A 20,610-nucleotide genomic window follows, 5' to 3' on the forward strand; every position below is an offset into this window, starting at 1 on the left:
TAGTCCCTTGGAAATAAAAACATTTTTGATGCTTATGTTTTCCTTTCCACAGTATGACATTACAATTCAGAAAATAAAAGAGCATCTATATATCAGGCCTAATAATAAATAAATAAACAAATAAATAAAGGGAGAGCTGGTTACAGTTGAGAAGTTAATTTAATTCAATGTAACTGGAGTCTTTTCTTGAGATAACACATTCTTTAAAGATAATCTGTAGTTGTATTTGTGTTGGTCAAATCATATTGGAAATGTAAGGAAAGGGAAGAATAAGCTTTACATGAAATTCTTTGCATGGAATCACTAACTCCATACTTCTCAGTTTTGCAGATTCAGAGAACTGTAGGCTGTTAATAAATTGGAAAGTATTCCAGTAGAAAGTCTAGTTCAACAATTTTACAAAACAGATACTTTTGGACTGCTTTAATGTTTTGTTTTTGTTTTTCGAGATGGAGTCTCGCTCTGTAGCCCAGGCTAGAGTGCAGTGGCGCGATCTTGGCTTACTGCAACCTCCGCCTCCCAGGTTCAAGTGATTCTTCTGCCTCAGCCGCCCAAGTAACTGGGATTACAGGCACAAGCCCCATGCCTGACTAATTTTTGTATTTTCAGTAGAGACGGGGTGTCACCATGTTGGCCAGGCTGGTCTCGAACTCCTGAACTTGTAATCTGCCAGCCTCGGCTTCTTAAAGTGCTGGGATTACAGGTGCCTGGCCAGGCTGCTTTAATGTTTAGAAGACATTCTTATTTTGAACTAAAAAATCTCCCTTTTGTAATGTCTTCTCATAAGTCCAATTACTTTCTTCTGAATCAGTGAAGATTTGCCACATAATTGTCATTAACATACATAAGAATCACTGTTATAGCTACATGATTTTTTTTCTTCACACGGAATAACTTTTTGTTTCTTTCAATGTAGTATTCCAGGCCTCGCTGCATTATGATGGCCTTTGATGAATGTCCTGAGCTTGTCAGTTTCTTCTGAAAATGTTGTAATGATTTCTCCTGTGATGGAGTAGATATTGAAGAATAGGGATAATCACATCGTATAACTAAGAAAAATATTTCCTTGAATGCAATCTAAAGGTTAGTTGTTGGTTTATATAAACGTTATGGTAAAGAAAATGAACATTTTTAAATAAACTCAGTTTTCTGAGTTTATTTTAAAAACGAGAATGCTGAGCAAGGTATTTTTAAATTTACTTTTCACCTTTGTTGTCTGTGAACATCCTAAGGATGACTTCTATGTCTTCAACCCAAATGATGAAGAACCAAATCAACCCAAATATGGCACATTATTCAAGATTTCCTTTTAGAGTGAAATCAGCCCATTAATAAAAATTCTAAAGTGGAGTTGTTCAAACACTAAAACATCTAACATCCAATCCTCATTTCTCTCAGGTGCTAAACATATACATTCAGGGTCATCACAATGACATTATAAGAGAGACAATATTTGCATCACTTTAAAAATCAGAAAACTGAAGCTGAGTTAATTTCTCAAATCACATAACTTAAACTGCTTGTAAAAACAGGATTCAAATCTAGGTCTATTTGTTATTACCACATGAAATAAAGATGTATTTTATCTATGGCACTTCCATATATAGATGGTCCCTGACTTACAAGGGCTTGACTTATGATTTTTTGACTTTATAATGGTGCAAAACTGCTACACATTCAATCGAAATTATACTTTGAGTACCCATACAACCATTCTGTTTTTTACTTACATGAGTATTCAATAACTTACATGAGGTATTCAACACTTTATTATAAAATAGACTTTTTGTTAGATGCCTTTGGCCAACAGTAGGCTAATGTAAGTGTTCTGAGCACATTTAAGGTAGGCTAAGTTAAGCTATAATGTTCAGTAGGTTAGGTGTATTAAATGTATTTCTGACTTATGATATTATTAACTTATAATGGGTTTATCAGGATGTAACTCCATCTTAAGTTAAAAAGCATCTCTATAATAACCCCAAAGCACAATCAAAATAAAAAACTAAACCTTTTTTTATATGCTTTGCTTGTAGGGACTCATTCTAGTTACTTCAGAAAGTCCTTTCTGATCCTACTAATTCAGTCTGTTCCCTTTGATTCTCTATGACATGTTATTTAAAGCACTTCTATAGCTTTAGGCTCATTGTGCCTTGTACTATAGATATTTATATACTTGTCTAAACATCCCTACCATAATGTAAACCTTAAAAGGGCAAATACCATATTTTAATCATCATGATGCCCTTAAAATTATCTAAACCAATTCTTATCCGGAGCAGGCACTAATGAAATCAAAATGAATCTAGCACCACATTCGACAGCTTTTAAGCTTTACATTTGAGTGACTAACTGAATTGTGAGAGGTGTTGTTATGAAACTAAGCAGAAATTAGTTTTATAACATTTTGTCATGCACAAATAACATAAAACTTTTAGAACATTTTCTGGAAGTCATTGCAGTATATAATGTCTAATTTATTTCCACAAACATATGTTTGTTAAACATTCGCAATTTGAATTATGGCTTTGTTTGCTTTTTTGCTAAATTGTCTTTTAAGTTTCTGGTAATATTGATCCACAAAGTAGTTGACAAACTTCTGAAATATTGGAATTGTGTTTTCTCTAATCTAATTATGGTTTATAATTCAAAGGTGAGTACTGAGCATTTTAGTATTTGTTTTGCATTGATTTCATCAACCAAATCAAAAACCTTTGTTGAACATCTCATTTACACCATGAATTATTCCAGGGATTGGGAATTTATTGAGAATGAGAATTAGTTCTTCTCCCAGTCAAACTGTTCCTAGGGTTGTAGGTTGTAGGGGTACAGATGCAAAAGCAATGGGGCCATTGCTTACTAGCAAAAAGGAAGAACACCTTAATGAGCCTGTGCATGTCAGGAAAAGCTTTCTGAAGGAGATGACTTCTGAGTTATCCTAGATTTAGTAAGAGTCAGTCAGGCCAAGGTCAAGTTGGAGAATGGAGGAGAGCTTTTGGACAGAGGGTACAAGAGGAGCAAAATGCCTAGTTTATGAGTAGAATTAGATATTCAAAGTTGATTAATTGTAAAATGCCTGGCAGAAAGTGCTTGGAAAAGTGGCTGGAGAAGTGGGGAGAAACCACATTAAAATGGAATCTGTAGGTCAGGTGGAGGAGCTTTGATTCTTGTCACTGAAGTGTGTCAAGCAGAAGAGTGCCATATTTAAGTGCCCATTTTAGCTGGAGTCCCCATGCCCAGAAAAGAGAAGATAATGGCCTGTGTTTGGGCAGCTATACCAATGGTAGAGAGGTATTGAGATAAAATAAATAGGACTTGATGGCTAATTGGCACAGAAGCACAAGGGTATGTAAAAGAATTAAGCTTCAAGCAGACTATAATTACTTCACTTCTAGATTTGATAAAGGAATGAGTCATGGCTGGAACACTGGCTGGGACTTTCAGCACACAGGTGTAGATAAAACCAGGAGCACAAGGAGCTTACCTAGGAAGAATATATAGAGTAAGATTAGCAGTGGGCCAAAAATGGCTTCCTGATGAATATCATCAATTAGAGAACAGTATCAAAGAGAGAAGTCCTCCAAAGAGAGGGAAATTAATGTCAGAGATATAAAAGGAGCTTCATGATGATGTGGTATGATGAAAAACAAAGGGATAAGTGTTTCCACAATGATTGAATAGTTGAGTGTTAGATATGTTTGGTATTGCTGGAGAATAAGAATCAAAAGAACAGCTTGGGTAACATAGTGAGACCTCATCTCTACACAAAAGAAAAACATTTGCTAGGTATGGTGGCTCGTGCCTGTATGCCTGTAGCCCCACCTACTTGGGAGGCTGAGGTGGGAAGACCACTTAAGCCCAGGAGTTCGAGGATACAGAGTTATGATTGTGCCACTGCACTCCAGCCTGGGTAACACAGTGAGACCCTGTCTTAAAAAAAAAAAAAAAAAAATCAGAAGAATAAAGACAAGGAGAAAGAAAAGAAGAGGAGGAAGAAGAGAGTAAGGAGGAGATAAGGAGAAATTCCAATTTGAATTTTTTTTTTCTTTTTTGTGCGAGACAATTCTGTCAAGTGCTTCACATGCATCGCCCCATCCAGTCTTCAAACAACCTTATGAAACAAGTACTTTTACAATAAAATTCTATGACTCTTTAATTCATATATTAATGAAGGGCAGTTGGCTTTCAGCCCCAGGAATTCCCAGCCAGTCAGCTGCTCTGGCTCACTAGTTGTTTCATAAACTTCATAATAATAAAACTCTAGGGTGCCATGGTTGATTTTTTTTGGATGCCACTTACAGAGTTATGACAGCATTTGTTTTATTACTCCCATTTTACAGATGAGAAAGCTAGAGAGAGATTAGATGATTTGTGTTGGCACAGTCATGAGGACATCAAAGGGGCATTATTTTGGCCAGATCCCACCTACCTCCACTTATCAACCAACTCTAAATTAGCATACTAAAAGACACAGTGCTTGCTGTTTAAATGTAGCTTCAAAAGCCCTTTTGCACAGATATTCTGAAATTGCCACTGGTCACAGGGACTGTGTTAATTAGCATATAACAGTATCATGAACTTGCGAATACTTTACATTCCATAAATACCAAATTAATTATTCTTTAAATATCCTACTTAATCTGATTTTCTTTCTAGTGCTGTGTATTCCCTAAATGCAAATGGGTAAGTTTTCCTTTTTTATTCCTCTTAGATTTTGTACTGAAAAATAGGAGAACTTCACAACATCAGCATTAGAATTCCCCAGAAACTCTGTATCAGCTCAGCTTTCCTCCTAGGCAGAAAAAGGTGACCTATTTGTTAAGTCTATTGTTCATTTTTATACATGTTACACTAATTAACATTGAAAAAGCCCCACCTTCCTCCTTGTAACCCTGATAAGAACTAGATATTAAAATAACATAGGCCATCTCTAGTCAGTGAGCAGCTTCAGGAGAAAAATTATGCCATTGATATCCAAGATATTTCAAAAGGGAAGATATGTTCTGTAAACTATCCACAATTTCATATTAATAGTTCAATAGTACTATAATGCTACATTTTTGTAAGGAGTCTTATAAGCAAGCACATGAAAAGGAGATATTCATATATTCAACTGCCCTTCATGAGATCAGATGTCATGTCTTACGTACTAGACACACTTGGGTGGAAAATCCCTACATTGGAAGCTTATGGAGGAGGAAACACTTGGCTATTTTTCATGTGACAATTTTATCTTCACTATGAACTGACAGGGTAGATAAACTGACTATGGGGTTTTCTACAGTACGCTTCTCTGAGAATAGGACTGATTCCCTGCAAATAATACCAAAGGAAGGAATGTAAGAAATATTTTACAAAATTTCTATTTTAAAATTTTCAGTCTGTAGAAACTGTGCATGCAATATACTTAATAGTATTTCTACTAGAGAATGGAGTAAGTGTGCTGCTTAGTTCCCCAAGTAAGGAAAAAAAGTTATAATTAGATGTCATCACTATCAATTTAATTAGGTTTTTAAAAAGGGGGTTGGTCCACCTCGCCTGTTGGAGGCAGACATCAGGTCATGCCATGGAACTTGGCCATGCTGAAACTTTGATTGTGTATGTTCCTCCCAAGAAGGGGGATTTCAACTGTCTGATCTTTAGAAACAAAAGAAACTCCATCAGAAATCAGAGCAGTAATATCTGATTTGATATTCAGGGAAAAAAAAAATAAAATGGTCTTTGTTGAAAAGCCTACTGAATGATTTCTGGTATCTCTGAATTGTTCACTTTACAGTTTTTAAAATAAATTAATAATCTCAGGTCTAGAATGCAAAAGGGACTATCATCTTTTCACTGGTGAAGATTCCTATAACACCATGATCGATGCTCAAACCAAGCTTTGCACAAAGTGGCTTCTCTAGATTTGTAAACAAAATTTCCTCTTATAATGAAAAAAAAAAATAAGAACTTTCTCTAATGACAGATGACCTCTAAAGTTTATGGATATGTGGTTGAAGAAATAGATACTCATGTTTTCTAAATGTAGATCGAGACATAGCTTGGGAGAATCTGGAATTTTCTCCAAAACGTACAAGATTTCATTTGGCATTTAAAGTAACAATAAAATGGCTTTTAATAGTTTTGAGAAATTTTTAATCCACATTTGTGAAGGTTTCTCCTTTTTTCAATGATCAGTTATGTACTGTCTTAGTATTTAGAGTCTGCTATTTTCAATAAATTCAGACCTAAGTGTGTCCTCTTAATTTGGTTCACTTCAATTCAGCACCTGCCAACTCACCATTGGCTATGATCTGGAATCTATGCTAGGAACAAGAGCATTGAGCCATTGGTCAGTCTTCCCCCAGTTTAGCACAGGAGAGATAAAACTGTGTTTAGCCCATAACACAAGTTCTATTTGAAATAAAGTGCTTTTGGAGCATAGGAGAAGAGACAAATGTCCCTGCTTCTGTTTGACCTGGGCTTAAAATGATGAATAAGATTTTTATCCAATCCTTTGGCCATTCTTTTTTTTTTTTTTTTTTTTTTTGAGACGGAGTCTTGCTCTGTCACCCAGGCTGGAGTGCAGTGGCCGGATCTCAGCTCACTGCAAGCTCCGCCTCCAGGGTTTACGCCATTCTCCTGCCTCAGCCTCCCGAGTAGCTGGGACTACAGGCGCCCGCCACCTCGCCCGGCTAGTTTTTTTGTATTTTTTCGTAGAGACGGGGTTTCACCGTGTTAGCCGGGATCGTCTCTCGATTTCCTGACCTCGTGATCCGCCCGTCTCGGCCTCCCAAAGTGCTGGGATTACAGGCTTGAGCCACCCCGCCCAGCCCCTTTGCCCATTCTTCTCCCACCTTGCCTTCCCCTGCTCATTTTCTTTGCAGCCAAATTCCATTTTATGAGTAAATGTCAGATTTTGCTCTTTTTCTGGTTATATCCCTGATGATTTTTCTTTGCCCTTAGAATAAAATCCGATGTTTTCTCCATGGCAGGCAAAGCCCTCCAGGATCTGGCTTTGACCTTACCATCCTCATCTCCCCTTGCTTCTTACTCTGTCCTAGCCAGACTGGTCCTTTCGTTCCTCATGGTTGAAGCCCAAATCCACAGACTCTGACATCTACTGTTTCCAATGTATAAAAAGCCTTTTCTCCCATCTTTTAATAGCTCATGCTTTTTCTTCATTCAACTATCAACATAAATGTGACCTTTCCAGAGAGGCCTTCCTGAACCTCATTACATAAAGCACTCTCTATAATATCACACTATTTTATTTTGTTTTATTTTCTACTATTATCTTGTTAAAAGAAAAACCTTAGACAAATTAAATTGAACAGTTGAACTGGGCAAGGAACAACAGTTCGTGAATTGGGCAACTCCCAAACCAGAATAGATTCAAGCAGACTCCACGCTGCTGCATAGTTGAAAATTTATGGGCAGAAAAAGGAAAGTGAAGTACAGAGAACAGAAGTGAGGTGCAGAAGTGAAGTACAGAAACAGCCAGATTGGTTACAGCTTGCCGTTTGCCTTATTTGATCACGGTTTGAATAGTTGGCTGCTTATGATTGGCTGAAACTCAGTGATAGAAACAAGGTAGTTTACAGTCTGTTTACACATCTGGAAAGGTCACAGCTCACTACATAAAGAGAAACTAGGCCAAATTTAAAATATGTAAGGAGGCAGCTTTGGGCTAAATTTTATGTGACAATCCGAAAATACTGTAGTTCTTCTTTAATCGTCTAGGTTAGGACAGCCACCCTGAATGTCCATGGATTGCACCTGGATGAGTGAAGGTGCCCTGTTTGTCCAGTTCACTACAGTACTGCTAGCTCAAGAACAGGGACTGGTATATCCTAGGAGGTCAGTAATCCTTGTTGAATGAATGAGTAACGATCACTACATTTTCAGATTCTTTGTCCAGGTTAAATAATAAATGAAGAATCTGGTTGAGTTTTATCTTTGTACAAGTGAATATGCCAATTTATATTTCGGTGCAGTTTTACCAACTTAATGATGTGTTTTTAAAAGAAGGCCAAACCTAATATAAGAAAAGAAAAGATGGAGGAAGTGTTCATGGCATATATTCCTTGGAGTCCTTAGACAATGCTGTTAGCCTTTCCTGGCACTAAATTCACAAATGTAAGAAAAATTAAAAATAAATTACCTCTTCCCCTTTTTATGATTTCAACAGTACCACTGTCTATGAGTGTTCCCCAAAGAGGGTACATGGGGTCAGTTTGCACATAACTAGCAAGGTTGAAACACTATTTCAGTTTTGCTGCAATCTTTTCTTTATGAGAAGGCTAACATTCCAATATTATTAAAAATGCAAACCAATAAGACATAAAATGGCTTGCTTATTGCTAACATTTATGCAAAACCACTTAAAATGTTAAAAATATTAATCTCCTACCCTATGTAGCAATTAATGCTGCACAGACGATGACAATTGTTTTTTTCCACTGGAAAATCACCAGCAATCCACATTCTCCTCTTCTACTTAATTAACACAACTATATATATCCTTCAAAGTCACAGGAAACTGGTGTAATTGCTTTTGTAAATTCAACTAGTCTCCAATGAAGAGCAGACTGCTAAATTAAATGCAAGTAATTTGAAGCTTAAGAAATCAGAAATATAGACATTCTTGCCTCTGTATAGTGTGAGGTGATATAGAGGTCAGGGAAAGAAAGGAGAAAGCAAGAATTCCTGGATTTGCCTTTGATTCTCTGTTATTAGGAACATTTTAAAGACCACTTCTCAAGCAGAAATCATGTTTTATAAAATAATTATAATCAGCCATAACGATGACAACATAGATGTGTGCTGAATTGATTTGGAATCACAAATTGTGTGTGTATATATGTGTCGAATAATCTTAGCAATTCTGAAAAGCAGAAGACAATAAGGATGGCAGAAACAAGGTAGAAAAGAAAATTTGTATTTTTTACTTAGTTGTCTGTAGAGAAGATAAAAGAGAAGAAAATGGGGATGTGAGAAAGGAGAGAGATGGAAAGACAGAGATCAAAGATGAGATATACACAGAGGATCCTCATTATTTATGGATTCTGTATTTGAAATTTTGCCTACTCACTAATATTTATTTATATCCCCCAAATCAGTACTTATGATGCATTCTAAGTCTTTGCAGATATGCACATGTGCAGAACAATGAAAAAGTTAAGTTTTCCGACACCCACATTCCCAGCTGAGGCCAAAGTGATGCCCTGCCTTCTTGTTTCAGCTCTCATACTGTAACGAAGTGTCCTATTCATTGTATGTTTAGTGCTTCAATTTTTGCACTTTTGTACTTTTCCTTGGTGATTTCTGTGTTTAAAATGGCTCCCAAACATAGTGCTGAAGTGGTGTATTGAGTTCCTAAGTGCAAGAATGCTGTGATGTGTTTTACGGAGGATGTACATGTGTTAGATAAGCTTCATTCAGGCATGACTTACAATAATGTTGGCTGTGAGTTCATTATTAATAAAACAACAACATATGTTAAATAACATGGCTTTAAAGAGAAACACACATGAAACAAGGTTACACACTGATAGGATGATGAAAATGTAACCGGAGACTTACAGGAACCTAACTCTACATTTCTTCTAAGAGCAATGATTCAGTATTTGCTAATTCCATTTTGCAGGGACTTCATAGAACATAACGACCTTATACAATGGAATGTGTGTGGGTGTGTGTGTGTGTGTGTGTGTGTGTGAAGTGAGGCAGAAAGAAAAAGAGATAAAATGGGAGAGTTATCTCATGTCTTGATTAAGTGTGGATCACTTATCTAGAGGAAGGATTAAAGTGATCAAATAAGAAATAAAATGATTTGAAGAGCAAGTGGAAGTTAATTTAGAGCGGAAAAAGGGTCACAGAAGACAAGAACTAAGAAGAAACTTCAAGAGTTTAACTTTCCTTCGTTATGCAGATGAGGGATATGGGAATTGGCATAATGGTCAAAGCAAGCCTCTGGAGCTCAATTCAAATGGTTCTCACCTTCTTAACTTCCCTGGGTCTCATTTCATCTTTCTAAAATGGGAAAAATAATATGTCACATAAGACTGTAGGGAGAATTAAATAAAATAATAAATCAGAGATTACAGAGATGTGTGTAGCATGTATTCAGGTACTAAATAAATAATTGGATTATGATTAAATGGATAACCAGACTTACATTTACCAGAAACTTGCCAGTGTCCATGTGTGTCCATCCTCTGATTAGTGGGGTTTTGTTGTTGTTGTTGTTGTTGTTGTTGCTGTTACACCATTCTGGGGCCCTGGAGGTACCAGTTGGGTTGACTTACTTCTAGATGCCATCATGAAAGTTGGCATGGGAAAGTTTATATTCCCAACATATGCTTTTGGAGTATGGACTACGTAGTTGAAAAAAAATGTAAGCAGGTGGTTAAGAGAAAGATAGATAATTGCATCAGTTTTCTAATAAAAAAAAATAATTTCCAAAGAACAGAAGTAAGAAATCATGCTACCTTGTATCCATCCACTGCCCAATCATCTGGGTTCATAAAATGGAATTGACTTTGACCCCCACTATGAAAATAAAGCAAACTCATGTAAGAAGGAAGATGTTTTATTCATATCCCCCATTTTAATGAAAAGAAAGAGAAATAACTGCATCTTGAAGTCTCAGTTTATTCATGTCTAAATGGGAATAATAATATCTACTTTTAAAAATAATGTTAAAATCCCTAGAATTCATTTATCATAGAGCATTCTACCAAATTTGGAAATAGAAACCTAAAAACTAAATTTTGTTAGGATTTAAGGTAATTTATTTGATCTCACTTTTCACTATTAAGAAAGCCATTGAATGAAATAAAATTACAGTGCATTACTGTGATAATTAATTTTGGATCAACTTAAATGGGCCATGGGGAACCCAGATGTTTGGCTAAACATTATTCTGGGTGTAACTCTAAGAGTGTTTCTGGGTGAGAGTAACACTTGAATCAGTAGACTGAGTAAAGCACACTGTCCTCCCCAATGTGAGTGGGCTTCATCCGATCCACTGAAGCCCTGTATAGAACAAAAGGACAAATTAAAGAGTCTGTGCTTCCTCTCTCCCTGTCTTTGGGCTGACACAATGGTCTTCTCTTGTTTTCAGATTTGGACTTGGACAAAAATTTTACCATCAGCTTTCTGCTTCTCAGGCCTTTGGACTTCATTTGGAACTACACAATCAGCACTCCTGTGTCTCAGGCTTTCATGCTCAGACTGGAACTACATCATGTGATTGGCTGAGTCTCCTTCTCTCCAACCATAGATCGTGGGACTCCACAGCCTCCATAACCACACAAGCTAATCATTACAATAAATCTCTCCCTCTCTCTGTCTCTTTCTCTCTATATAGATAGATATCCTATTGGATCTATTTCTCTGGAGAACCCTGACTGGGTAATACATTACCTTTTATATCACATCTACACAGACCTACACAGAAATTCTGTGCAATGTGTTATGAATAATAATAATAAACTATTATTTTACATGTCAGAGGAAACAATTCAGGATACAACTGCTATTTTAATACATTTAGCCGATCCTTTTTTTATTAACATGAGCGACTGGTACAGAGCTGGTAAATGAAATCTACAGATTTTAGAACTTTGCAGTCCCAGATTAGACCAGATAATGTTGAAGAACACTTCAAAGAATTTTGCTTTTTGTCCTGCTTCTCTCAAAGGGATTCTGGCAAAAGTTCATATTTTCATCTGGAGAAGCATATCATTTTAAAAACATATTTTTCTTTAAACTCATTCAGTTACCTGCCTACATTTGTATTAAGTACAAACTTTCATACAATTCTTGCTGCGTCCTGTAATATAACTCCCCATAACAGATTCATTGAAAAATGTGACTTTAAATTTGAAATCAAATAATGGTACATTTTTAGCCATTTCTACTGCCTTTGATACAGGTATGTTTTTATGAATAGGATTTATGCTTATTTCCTCAGAACTGACAAAGAATAGTATTTGTTAGTGTCAATTTAAAAAAGTATTCCATCAAATAAAATAGTGTGGTTGCTACTGTTTTATCATTTTACAGTTGTGCAAATTGGAGCATATGATCATGAAAGGAGACAGGACTATACTTCAGTTAATTGTCCCAAGTGCATACTATTTATTATATATTTGAAGGCTAATGAACTCTGAGCTGTAAAAATTCACCTCATTGAATTTCAAAAATATTACAAATAGGTAAGGAAACTAAATAAATCATCAGATTTACTCAATCTAAATATTTATTTTTATCCATTTCTAGAGTAAGATGAAAGCATTTCCCATCATCAGAGTGTAGGGTTAATGTACGAGAAGACCATTAAACTCCCATCACTTAAACATAACTGCCTCATGTTTCTATATGATGTTTCAAAGCTATTTTTAAGCCATTTAAGCTTTTCAATTTATACTAAACATTCACCCAGAGATTTCCTGTTAAATTTAGTGCAATATTTTAAGTGATTGGCACAACTTGAGTTTAAATAAATTTTAGAGTGAAAGTAATTTCTAAAATATGACTTACATAATTTTCCTCAATGCATCACTGGCTCTGAATAGTGGCTTTCAAGTTTAAATCATTAAAAATCTTTTAGAATCCCCTTGCAGCTATACTTTGTATAGATCTACTGTGAATTTTAAGGAGTTAATTGGTACAAAAATGACAAAATAACATGTATTATACTCTCATATTTCTAGTTACCCAAAATAATTTAGAAGAGCCAATATTTCACAAAATGTGTGGGAACAATAAAGAAACAGAAAAATTTCAAATAAGAATTAAAATGATTTTTGTTTCCTGATAAAATGTTTGATCTGCGAAGAGTACTATTGACTAGAATATCATTTTCTGAATTAGTGTGCCCTGGGACCTGGAGGCCTGTGACAGGGAACTTTGGAATTTCACCTGGAAGGAGCGGATGACAATTGGGAATGATTGGCTGACTCATCAATGAAGACAGAAAGCTGAGGTAGGATACAAAAGGGCTATTGATGGCTTTTGTCTGTGTCAGACAGAAGCCTAAAGGGAAGGGTGACTGCTCTCTCCTAGTGTCATGGATGTCACATGATAGAAAGTTTTATGTTTGTTTCTGACATTAGGCAAACAAAAACCTTTTGAGGGCTGAATTAGGCTTTTGTTTTGAGCCTGCAAGCTGCTACTCACTCCTATTGATGAGTACTGATCTGATTTCAGCCTTTTCATTTTTATAGTGTTAACTGTGTGGGGAATGTGTGTAGAAGGCCAGACACAGGACCACCGACCCCATCTCCCTTGAGTTCACATACCTTTTGGAATTTTCTTTTCTTTCCTTTTTTTTTTTTTTTTTTTTTGTTTCGTTTAAGGAGAGGGGGCTGTCTCAGGAGCTTCGCAATCTCTTTGCTTAAATGAACAATATGAGTTAGGCCTTCTGAAATCAGTTTAGCAAAAGACCCTTTTTTCTTTTCCCTCTGGAGAAGGATACAACACTATCACCACAATTCAGCTTTGCTTGTCGGGGTCTGTGCAAATTGTGAGGAAAAGAGTACTTTGAGGGAGCCTTTCTGTTCCCTTTGGTCCCTATGATCTGTACTCACTTGAGGTTCTGAGGTTCGATATATGATGACTTGGCAGGAAAAGATAAATCCGTTTTTTAAAGGCATGGTAAGGATTGCATTCTTGTTGAGGGAGTCATATATTGGAAAAACTGAAGTCATTTTTAAAGCCCTTGATTATGGCAGACTTTTAAATATATACATTCACTTTGAATTAAAAGAATCCAGAGAAATGAGAATAATTTCTGCCTTCTGTGGCCAGACTTTGAAGTGGAGAAATGTGGAAGTAAAAGCAAATAGCATAACCTGTTTTAATCAAAAGGAGTCTAGCAAGAAACAATCAATTAAAGAACAGTCTGATTCTCTGCGACATCAATGTATGAAAATCTGTTAGACGCCAGATTGTGTCTCAAGACACATATGATGAACTGAACAAAATGACCTGCTAATAGCTTTTACGGGTAATAAATGCATCATGTTATTGGTAATTCTGCAGATGGTAAATCAAGCTAATATCGAAGCTGAAACAAGCTACTTGTTAAATGTAGTTCAAAATGATTTTCTCTGTTATTCAAAAACTGTATTACGCTTAAAAGAAAGATGATTATGCCTTATATTTCTAACCATCTTAAATGGATAAACATTCCCAATCTACTATGAAGTCATTTTAATTTTTAAATCCTTTGGAGAGAGCATGACTGAAATAAATCTAAGCTGAGAAACGCTATGTTTATTTAGATTATGAGCAGGCACTAAAGTGTAAAACCTGTGCTGAAATTGAAGTGTGACTCTACTGCATACAATGCACATTAGATAATATTTCCAGTCAGCATTTGGAACACTGACCTGGTGAATTTGAACATTTGAGCACAATGCACATTAACAAATGGTGAAGGGATAGATATGCCAATCATATTATTGACTCTCTTGAACAGTCTGATGTGCCCAAAGAACACTTTAGCTTCCATTTTATTGTTATAAAATCAAAAGTAGATAGCAACACAATTCTAGGAAGGAAGGGGAAGTTGAAAAAGAAGAGTCAGGACAACAGCCCAAGAGAAAACTCCAATAGGAAATGAAAGGCTGTTACTACCTATGATATACAAGGGGAAGCTTAAGCAAATGAAAGGAAAAATTAACTCTGCCGACGGATAGGTCAGATCACTGAATCCCAAAATAAGCCCCTCCCATCTTCAAGGTGGCTATTGTTAACCTGAAATTGTTTAGTTTGACATTGTACACGTCATATAAGGAAGCCCATTAATTTGTATTAACTGGGAATAAGATCAGTTATAAATGCATATTTATTTTATTTTTTTGAAGTGCAGTTTCAGGTATATGAATAGGAAATCTTCAATTATGGGTTTATTTTCAAATAAATATAATTTAAGATGTATGTATGTTTTCAGATATATGTGTGTTCATATATATTTACACAAATGCATTCATGTATATAAATATGCAGATATATCTGCTAATACTATTGCAATTCTAGGAAGCTGCAATAGCTTGTTTGGAGTAAAAGAAATATTTTTTCTTTCCTTTAAAAAAGATTATGTATGTCCAGTGGAATCATATTTCTAGTCTTAGAAAGTGTTCAGGATCTAGAGTCTTTAAAAATTGAATGTATTTTAATTCTGAATTTACCTATTACTTGGGACATCTTGAAGAAAATCAGTTTAAGGTCTTAAATTTCCAGTATTTTACTGACAAAAACTTAGCTATTTATTAACTCTATGATATGACTTTAAAAACAGTGACAGTAATTCTATTTTTTAGTAGTAGTAAAAGGGTAAAATATCACCTTGTTAGAAGAACAAATGTTTATAATCCATTAATATCTACTGATTCACTGCAGAACCAGAAATTTATAATAGGACTAATTCTAGGCCAAATTGTGAAGCTGGGAACCATAACAATCAGCAGTCCTTCAAATTCTCCTAAGAAATCCTTTTCACAAAGATTTGTAATGTCTCCTTTAGCTCTTTTTAAGGCCCCTTGTCTTTACCTAGGGTCTCCCATTGCCATTCCTCACCTTTACCAACCTTTCCCGTTAACTCAAGCAGTATGATAAAGGCATGAATAAGATATTACCTCGGCAGTTTCTAGAATGTTTTCTGCTTAAAATACCAACAAATACAACTGAAAGTGAGCTGATTCATAAAGACATTTATTATTTTACATAGCAAAATGTCCAAAAGACGACAGTTCCAGGTTTAGTTCATTGGTCAGCTCAACACTAGCAACTGTTCCCCTGAACTCTACCATCCTGAATATATTGACTTATCCTTTTAGGCACCATGTTTTCAAGATGGCAACCACAGTTCTTTGTATGACTTGAAGATGACAATATGCAAAAGAAAAAAAAAAAAAAAAAAAGAAACTATCTCATGTACTTTTTTAAGAGTAAGGAAAAACTTTTGAGAAGTTACCCAGCTGATTTTGTCTTAGTTGTCCTAGCAAAAAATGCACCACATACCCACACCAAAACCCATCACTTCGTAATGGGAATCAAATCACCACTACTGGCTCCAACCAATCATGAACCATGCTGGAAAGAGAGGAGCTAGAGTTTCACATCCATTTTTGTCATATTGTCTGGGGGATGGTGACAAGGGATGGCAAGGAAAATTCACAGAATATAAGAGAGAAGGAATGCTAGTTAGACACAAATTAAGTTGGGAATTCACTTGGCTGCTAGCAACAGTTACTTTAAAAAAGATAATTTACTTCTCTACCACATAAAAGAAGTGTAAAAAGTGAATAAAAAGAAGTGTAAAAGAAAGCATTCCAGGGCTAAAATAGTTACTCGGGGGCGTCTTCAAGAACAGAGGCTCTTTCAATTTTCCTCAAATATTATCTTTATCATGTGACTTCCACCCTCAGAAATACCTCATGAGATCCAAAATGGCTGCCAGAACTACACTCGTCGTATGTGCAATTTGAGCAGGAAATAGGATTGAGGATAGAAATGGAAAAAAACAAAAGGCTTAAAATTTCTATTTATAACATTTTTGACCAGAATTTAATCTCATTAACTTACCTTATTGCAATGAAGGCTAGGACATGTAGCATTTTAGCTGAGTACATTGACTTTCCCAAATAAAATATAGAATTCTTTTACAAGAACAGAAGGGAAGAATGGAAATTAGTTAATTCCCAATATAATAGGCCATAGGTTATTACAAAACATATGCTGTTCACCAAAACAATTTCAATATTAACATTAATTATACAATATAGTTACTTACGTGTTTTATAGCTTGCTATAGAATTAAAGAAATCATAATAGTGTGTCAAGATGTAATTCTTTCCTACTTTTTCTTTGCTAAGTGCCTCTCACTATCTGGAAGTATTCTGAGATAGAAGATGGGAAGCATCAGATTTAATATATATTTGTGATTCCATGAAGCAAAATAGAAATTCTAGCAATTCTTACTATGTTAAGACTGGGCCGGGGTGCTGATGAAGTTGTTACATTGTAAGGTGGAAGGCAGCACCAAAAACTAGAGGAACTCTTTGACATTTCTCCCTACAAAATATGTCCAGTCAAGGCTTTTATGAGAGGATAACTCTGTAGTCAACTCTAACAAAAAAGAGAAAGCCAAGAAAATAGTGAAAATGTAGTCATGATTTGAGGTTTGTATTTCTTAGCAAGATCAGGTACACATAAGAATTTGGCAATTTTCATTAGAAAAATGTAGTGAAAGTGCCATGTAGTGTATGTTGGACTTCTTACATGAGCAGCCCTTTTTCCTGGATCATGGGGCATGATTAAATACTCCAGAGTAAGCCAAACATAGATTGCCCACCGAACTCTGTAAAGAAATGTAGACAAGCTCTGTCGATACATGTAGATATCCAACAAGTTTTATTACTCTGATTGATAACATAATAGAAGTGTTTGTTTTTATTTGTGTTTCTGATAATCAACTCTTTGGTGTGTCAATTTCCTTATATCATTCTATCTGCTCATGGATATTAATTTTTCCAGTTAGCCACAAAAGAAAAGTTATGCATAAATTGATATTTTATGTTGAAAAATTATATCATTTGCTCAAAATACTTCTGTCAGGCACACTTGGAAGGTAAAAAATTAGCTGCAAAACTTTAATAACCTTTCAAGACAACAAATTAATGGGCTAAATCCATTCATAAACCATTGGAGCATGGACAAAAGGAATTATTACAATATGAGTAAAGAAAGCATGCTTTGGTACAGATAATTATAGTTCTATGAACATAATATCCTTCTAAGACTTCTGTAAAAGCTTAACAGCCCTGACCTAGATCAACACTGTGGCTCTTTTTTCCTGTCCCTTTTTGAGATCTATGTACAATCCATGTTTATTCTATTTACATTTTTAGTTTTGTGGGATGGAAAGGAATATAATCTGACAACCAAAGAACTGCGTAATTCACAGTAGACCTTGATTCTGCTTCTAGCTTCTCTATTCTTACTGGAGATTCTATTCCAATTTTGATTCAGAATTCCCTTGCAGATGCAATGGAGCTATAATGTTTTCACAGCCACCTTTCCATATAAATTCAAACACCACAATGCCATTCCTGTTTTCAGTGACAGTGCTAATAACTGTACAGGTAATGGTACTATATTTAGTGGCATTTCCTTATAACATGGTTTGCTAAACATCAGAGTTCAGTCAGAGACATGTCCACTGCTTTACTTTTTTCCAGTATGATTTCATTACTGACATTATTAGAGGCATCTCATTATATACATTGGTTTCATTTATGAGACAGGTTTACATAGAATCTAAAGGCTACATATGATTATATAGGAAAAACCAAGTTATTAGTAAATCATTTGTCACTAAAGTGAAAGTAATTATGAGACATCTTACTAATCATTCTAATGTTTATGAGATATTGCTTATAAATTATTAGCAATGAATATTGAATTAATGATCTTTTGACAAAAACATAAAAAACTTTCTGACTTCTGTCTCATTCTTCTAACATTATGAGATTTTGCTGTCACTGATGTGGAGGCAACCTATTTACACTGATTCAAACTTCTTGACATTTAAGTGTTAAAAAAGCACTATCTAGGCAGTAGAAAGAATATAGGAGTGACATTCACAAATATTTCCAGCTGTCAACAAGTCAGGTTTCTTACTAACTGTGAGCTCTAGAAGTATTGTGTTCTTTCGATAGAGTGAGAAATACTGTTACCTCAGGTTCTTTGTGTGTGTGTGTGTGTGTTTTTGTAACCATGTGCTTATCTCTATTAATTAGCAAAATATATGAGTCTTTCCATTTCTCCCATCTTAATGTGCATGATTCTCCCTTTAAACAATAGCAGAAAATAATTTTCCATGCGTTGAGCAGACAGATGAAATAGGGGATCATTCACATGAAAACCAAGGATACCACCTCCCATAAGAAAGAATTTAATTAAAGATCTATTTTTAGTAAGTAGGTAAGTAGTAGCACAAACTGTAAAATATTCCTACTCTAACAGTCATGGAAAAAAGATAAAACAGGAGTATCTCTTTCCTTTTATCTTCCCCAGGAAAATATAACCTCTCATTTGTGCATTGAATAAAGAGACCCTCACTGACATCTCAGTAGGACATCTAACCCTGTGAGTGTCCACTCTGTTGCTGAGATGAATAGGGCTGTCTCTTTCCATCTCCTGGCTTCTCCTTGTCTAAGAAGATATAAAGGCAGAAAGGCAGGAAATGCAGGGGAGTTAATACCACACCCTTTCTCCTTCTAAGAACTAACTTCACTGAGAAAGGAGTCCCTACCCATCTGTCATGCTGGGAAAGGATGTTAATACTTGCTAAAAATAAAATTGTGGGATATAGTAATAAAGCACAGTAAGCTAGCTAGCCTGACCTCTGGTCCTAGCTCCATCACTTACCAATGCATAAACTTGGCAAATTACTGGATTTCCTTGTGTCTCCATTTTCTCCTCTGTAGAATGAGGATTATGATAGCACCTACTCTACTGGTTACTGTGGGAATTAAAGAATTTAGCATTTAGAACAGTGTGTGGCTCATAGTAGTCACTACCTTGCTTCCCATTCCTGCTCTTTCTTCTTTGTCCTAGTCTCATGCTTCTAATTTCTTCAGATGATTTTTGGACCATGACAACTAAAATTTTTGAAAAGTCATATGAGTAGAATCACTCTGGAAGCTTGAAAGAGGTAGATTTAAGACCAGTGACATAATGTACTGTTTTGTGTAGGATTTAGCATTTTGAGTATGTAGAGGAAATTATTATGGTGTGATTGGAGGGTTTTTGAGTAGCACCCCTACATTCCAAATCTCTCTTTTGCTATCCATCAAAGTATTAGTGTACTCTGTGAAATAAATTTCTCCAAAACCCAGTGACTTAAAACAAGAAACTATTTTTTTTAATCTTGCAAATTCTGCAGGCATAGCTTAGATGGGTGTATCTGGCTCAAGTTGTCTGATGAAGTTTTAGCATTTCACCTGACACTCTGGTCTCACCTGAAGGTGTGATTGGGGAGGGATCTGCTTCCTAACTCGTGAACATGACCAGCTACAATGTCATAAGGCAACCTTGGGGAGAGGCCCATGGTTGAGGCCCAAGGCTTTCTAATGACCACATTTAGTTTGTAGGTTGTCTTGCAGAATGTTGTTCTTCACTTTGTTAAACCAGACCTTTTAGTATATGTCTATAAAATTAAACTCTGAGGGAATTCATGTGCTGTTAGATTTTGCTAATGTCTTGGGAGAGATGGATCCAAATTCACTTGAATTTCCTTGCTTTCTGTGATATAAACACTTCTCATTTATAATATATGAGTGGTTCTTCGCACCATTCCACTCTAACTTTGGAATGTTAGACTTTTATGTTCTTCAGGCCACTCCATGACTGAAGTTTTTCCCATGCTAATGTACACTGACCTGCGCTGATCAGAATTAGCTTGTTGGTCTCTCTCCATTCTCACTGTCATCTTTCCTCTTCATCTGCTTCCCTCTGAGGACCAAATTCATGCCACTATACACAGCAACTAAACAATCTCCAGTGGCTGTTTCTAATTTAAATTGGTGAATTTGGCCTAACCAAATCCATTAGTAA

The 20,610-nt window shown here is 35.6% G+C and overlaps 1 long non-coding RNA gene across 2 annotated transcripts; it reads right to left on the bottom strand.

The window, feature by feature from the left end:
- Positions 1-566: 566 nt before the first annotated feature.
- Positions 567-19,500, bottom strand: LOC105483326 (uncharacterized). 2 transcript variants are annotated; one of them, XR_011609827.1, is made up of 5 exons: positions 19,423-19,498; positions 16,576-16,649; positions 10,470-10,530; positions 10,157-10,355; positions 567-1,002 (listed from the first exon to the last, which is right to left on the bottom strand). It is a non-coding gene; the product is annotated as an uncharacterized lncRNA (long non-coding RNA). The 2 variants fall into 2 exon arrangements; XR_011609828.1 differs by lacking the exon at positions 567-1,002 and adding an exon at positions 9,716-10,011 and having other exon boundaries at positions 19,423-19,500.
- Between the last annotated feature and the right edge of the window lie 1,110 nt (positions 19,501-20,610).

The sequence above is a fragment of the Macaca nemestrina genome, chromosome 11, assembly GCF_043159975.1.
Source record: "Macaca nemestrina isolate mMacNem1 chromosome 11, mMacNem.hap1, whole genome shotgun sequence".
In the NCBI taxonomy this organism is placed as follows: domain Eukaryota; kingdom Metazoa; phylum Chordata; class Mammalia; order Primates; family Cercopithecidae; genus Macaca; species Macaca nemestrina.